The sequence below is a fragment of the Chrysoperla carnea genome, chromosome 3 (assembly GCF_905475395.1).
Source record: "Chrysoperla carnea chromosome 3, inChrCarn1.1, whole genome shotgun sequence".
NCBI classification, from domain to species: domain Eukaryota; kingdom Metazoa; phylum Arthropoda; class Insecta; order Neuroptera; family Chrysopidae; genus Chrysoperla; species Chrysoperla carnea.
In genome coordinates, this window is record NC_058339.1 from 42,575,579 (window position 1) to 42,581,578 (window position 6,000).

Sequence of the window (6,000 nt, forward strand, 5' to 3'; positions counted from 1 at the left end):
TGTTCATAATTCTATTAAGTATTGTAAAATTAAAATCCTATTAGCAAATTCCCCTTAACAACCTTCACCTAAGATTGGCGATTTCTGAATAGTCACGGTCGAATTCGACCTATGAAATGAGATATTTGTTTTCTAACAATGTTTCAATTTCAAACACTGAAACAGCCAACCTGGTGTCGGTGCTTGAAACTAAAATTTTGTCTATGTATCGTTTTCTGCAAAGTAAAGGTTTATATCTCAGATAAAATGTATATTATTTGGTCCAATAAGTTATAACAAGACGATATTATACTATATACATGTGTATAGTATGCTCAATGTTTAAAAATACCTTTGAGAAAGTAAAATTAGTTGATACGAATTGAGGAAAGGTAGTTATAATATCTTTCCGCATATACTTATTACTGCTTTAGTACAATGTTATATTAAACGGTGATGACAACGGCATTGTTGTACATGTGTTTGTTATAACAATTTAAAAAAAAGTGAACGAAGTGTTCGCATAATATCTAAGTTTTTATTAGTTTTAAAATCCACACATAATCCGGTAAGTAAAAGTTTATATTAATTGTTATGATTTTATATTTAATCAGTAGGTATAATTTATTTTTTGAAATTTGTTACTTAAAATTAGTGATTTTATTTTTTTCTTGAAGTATGCATTCTTATTTTTAAAATGCACTTTACTTTATTTTTAACAATAACAATTTTATTGTTACTGGTGTTAAATTGGTTTAGCCATAAACTCGCTGTTTTTAAGAATTGGGCAAAATTAAAACATGCTGTTAATTAACCCAGGTGTACTTAATTTGTAAAAAAAATTGAAATTTTTCAATCAATTGTGAATAAGCGAAATATTTATAGTTAAAGTGCATACAATTAACATGCAACTAATATTTAATAAACAAAGAATTAGGAAAATTTATAAATGAAAATCTTTTTTTATTCATTTCTAGCAAAGATAAACCAAAAAACAGCTTTTAAGTGTGCAGTTCTGTGTGTTTGTTTAAATAGAGTATATGTATACACACTATGTCTTAATATTAGGTACAGTAACATGACTGTTGTCACAAATAGTTCCTGTATATATGAGCGTGTTTTGATGAACTTGACTTTAATGACCAAAAAACCTTAAGGATCAATAAATCAATGTTTTCATAAACGCACAAGTTTTTACATTAACATCATTTCATTACTGAATGTAATTTAATCAAGCGCAAATGAGAAAAATTTTGCGCCCTTAATCTTCAAATCTAAATTACTGAATTTTATTTAAATTTGAAGTGAAAATTAACGAAGCATGTGTATACTTAGTAACTAGTCATCGAGTGTCAGTAAATTTTGTGACAATGGAAAATTTAAAAATAAATTGTTTATCAAAATAAACAATATACAATTTATTTTGATGCATGCACAAATTGTGGAGACTTTTGGCAAGGTTTCAAAATATTAAAATATTGATACGTTATCTTAAAAATTAAATTTCGTCATCTTACTACAGACAAATGCGGTTTTTTTAACACGCTTTGATTAGCTTGACTTTATAAGATTTGTAAACAAATCTTATAAATCATTTATCGTCCACATTTAATTATCGTGTCGGTTTGAAATTTTTGAAATACATGTAGATCTCATGATACCATATATATTATGGTACCATTTATCTGATATCTCTTATCACAATAGAATTCAACAATTTTCCACGAAATAGAAATTTACATTTTAGCAGAAGCGTTGGGAAATACATCCTTAGCATAATTACAAAGAAAATGTTTCCAAAATAAAATTAATAAAACTTTTTAAAGAATTTAATAATAATTTACAAAATGATTAAATTGGTAATTGCAGCAATTAGGTAACATTGTAATTAAATAAATGCTATCAATAAATTCCAAATAATGTTGAATTGTTAATCGATACATTTAAACATTATAATAACTATTTATAAAACAAAATTTTTCATATATATTTCATCAAAATGATATTTATTATAGTTATGTGATATTAATATTATAGGTATTTATATATTCTGCCTTTTAAAAACTCAAAAATATTCGACTGCTATTTATGTACAAACCATTTTTAGGTGCGAGTTATGAAGTATTCATATAACTTCTCAAAAAATAAAAAAAATTAACAAAATATTATTTATTTCTTAAAAAAAAATTAGTTTAAACAATATCCTACCGAGCTACTTACCGTCAACCTGCACTTTTACATTCAGGAGCTTTAAACGGGATCCTACAAAAATTTTCCATACGAAAATTATTTATGCTCAATGACGGGTTTTACCGGGTATATATGAGAAGTTAATATAATATTCAATCATACATGTGTTCACTTTGAATATGCCAATGTCAACGTGTAGGACTTACCTGCAATAAGAATATTACATGAATCGCCCATATCTACAATTCAAAATTGAAATGGTTTGTAAAAAAATAACAGTTAATAAAATATGCTTTTAATTTATGCCTAATGTACACATTTATCAGTTTTATTTTAAATTGTTTTATTTCCAGTTTTATACCCACATTCTTACCTTAACATATTTATCATTTTTACGATGATTTTTACCTCTATGCTTATTAAATAATGTTATTTTTGTTCCGTAAGTAGTATATTATAAAAGTATGCGATTGAACACTGTAATAGCACTATACTTTTCTACTTGCACTTAGTGTATTAAATCGAACCATAAAGAACGAATTTTGAACAGAAACAATTTTCAAGAAATCTTCGTCATGAAACTGAAACTAGGATATTTAGACATTGATATGAAGTATAGGCATTGTAATTTTATAAGCTCGAAATAATAATTTTCAATGTTTGAAAATTACCACTTACCTTCATATAAAAAGGGAAGAATAACTTAAAAACGGAAAGAGATATCGAGCTGAAATTTATAGCGTGCTTAGGACCTAAAAAATGAGATCGACTTCGTAAATGAACAACATAGTCATGTTGTAAATCGTTAGAGATAGAACAAAAGTTTAAACATCAAAAATTTTCCTTTTTTTCGTAAATATTACTGTCAAGGCGCAAATTAGGTTATAGCATATATTATATCCATTGAGGAAGTGAGAAGAAAGATAATCTTATTACTTTGTGTTTAAGAGTGGTTATCTTTCTTTACCTACATGACGTAAAAACAAACGTTTGTGTAATCAACTCTGTCTATACAGGGTATTTCAACAATTAACTCAGTCAATTATTTGTTTTCACTTGTTATTTAGTTTGTCAAAATCCATTTCAAAATAATATGAAGCAATTTTTATTTTTGCTTATACACTTTATTGTTTGTCATGATTTTAGCGGTTTTTAAGGCTTTGCTTTGTTCTCTTGCCTCTGAAAAAATTTAATATTTTAACATTTATACATTTTGATAAACATCTGTTAATATTTACAAATTTCCAATGTTTATGTTTAGTTGTTTGGACAAAAATATAACACTTTGAGGCTGCAATAAAGACAACATCAAAGCATATATTTTAATTTGTTTCCAAAAGCATTTTTAATTATGTACGAAAATAATTTTTTCATTTAAAAAAAATATGCCGCGTGCTGTATTTTAGTCTACTAAAAGTCAGGCATTCAATTCAATAATTCATGACATCACCTTCGTGAAAAATTCTGAAAAATATGAAACAAAGTATACTCTTGCATTATGTATAATAAATTAATTGTAATTTATGTTTTCTCGCTTTTTCCTTCTTTTGGTCTTTAAGCAAATGAGGAACAATGAATGATAAAGATAAAGGGATAAAGACCAAAAGAGGCTTTACCCTAGAGATGATTATTCAATTTCTCCATTCACCTGTCTGCTTGTGGCGTTGTTGTTCCCAAATGTTCTATTGGGACAGTTATTTATTTTGATGAAAAATACGATAAATCATTAATCGGGGAGAGTGGAAGAGCAAATCAATGATTTCAACAAATCTTTTGTAACTAAATGCGCCTAGATCAGGCATGGGCAAATGTGAGTTAGAGAAGTCCCTCGGAGTTTTGTAACTAAAATACGAGTAAGACAATGACAACCTAACCAGTAACAACCAAAAATACGGGTAAGACAGAGAGACAACATTTTTTTTTCTGCCTATCTCATTACTATTAGAGAAACTGATAAAGATATACACAATAAAGTTTATGGCACACAATAAGCTATAACAATGGTGACTTAAAATAACTCGTCCATGCCTATCCTAGAGCCATATAATTATTTTATATTTTACATTCATTGCATTACTACTTTTATGCACCTTTAAATGTCATCAACATAACCCACAGAAACTTGTGAATTACGGAATCCTTTAATACAGTATATTGGCACACACTAAGCGAAATTTTACCTCTTTGAAAAAAAATGAACAAAATAATTGACATAAAAAAACAAGATCCATAAAAAACTATATAAATTCTTCTTATAACCATAAAAAAATTTCCATTGACAATTCTTTGTTATATTTTTATATGAATGGAATATCATTGACTATAGGACGTATAGTTTTATTATAATATTTTTAGTCGTTTCTAAGTTTCACCTGTCCCCATCCTTGCAGAATACTTTAAGATTTTAATGTATACTCACGTTCTGTATTGTTATTGTATAAACACGTGTATAAAGCATAACCGGTTATATTGTTGCTATTATACCCCTATATTTATAAAGTAATGTGTATACAACAGACTGTATTTCTTAAAAATGTATAAGTACCTATAGAAATTGGGGAAGATTTGCGTGCCTTTTATAAAATATGCAAACATTTAATTAAGTACATAATATTTTGATTAATCATCTATTTAAAATCCAAAAAATGTCGTTGAATGCCCTCTTGAAATCCCTTATTAGTAAATCGTTGATAGATTCGATATGTTTTCACCTTTCGGTTCTGGCCGTAAACAAAAGAAGACTTTCTGTCGAAAGTGCTTGATTCACCTAAAGTAATATGTCTAAAGGCCGTTATTCTTAAATTTATATATAGGTTAGGTTAGGTTAGGTTAGGTTAGGTTAGGTTAAGTTAGGTTAGAGTGGCTGTAATAGGGTGGGACACACTTAGATCATAGGGTCCGTTGTTACACCGAAAAAGGGTTGATTCACCCCCGGCCACTCTTCCATTAACCATTTGAAGTTGTTTAAGAACAGTAGGAATACTTTGATATCGACGAGCGTTAGGTCATAAAAGTCGTCAAAGAGCGGCTGGCTCAAGTAGGTTCAACTCCTCATTGCAAGAGCTGGACAGTGACAAAGAAGATGGGACATCCTCTTCCTCCCTACTGTGATAGCTCCTGCAATAGTCGTGATACACTGTCAGGCCTAGGCGTTCAAAATTGGGAAAGATTCAAGTGCCATTCATAGAGTATGCAAAATATGGCGTTGAATGCCTCTTGAAATCTCCTATTAGTAACTCAGCCATTAATAGATTACAAATGTTTCCACCTTTCGAATCTGACCGGAAAGAAAAAAGGACTCTAATTTTTGAAAATTTTTGGAAAAAAAGTTTCTCACCTAAACGATTTAGTTATTGATTTGAGGTATTTCTATACCTCTTACTAGTTTTAAGAATGTATAGTAATAAAATTATTCTAAGAAAAGTTATAGAAAACTAGCTAGAGAAATAGTATTATCAAAATTAATTTACCTGATTTTTGTTTATAGGCAATTTTATAACAGACTTGATATGCAAATTTCATAATAAATAAAATTAAATCTTAATATCATTTCTCTTGCCTGTTTTTTCTAAGCGGTACATTTTTCTATTTTCCGTTATTGGTGAATACGATAAGCTTTAGAATGAGAAAAAATCAAAGAATTTTATAAAGAAAAATTAAGGAAGATCTCGTGGGCAGAAAAAAACAAGCTAGAGAAAAAATATAATAGATAAAAACTATAATTTATCAATGTTTATTTTGCTCATCAGCCGCCATATCCTACACAATTTGTCTTTAAAATGTATATTTACAATTCCAAAAAATACAGACTGAAATGTTTAATTAGATTTA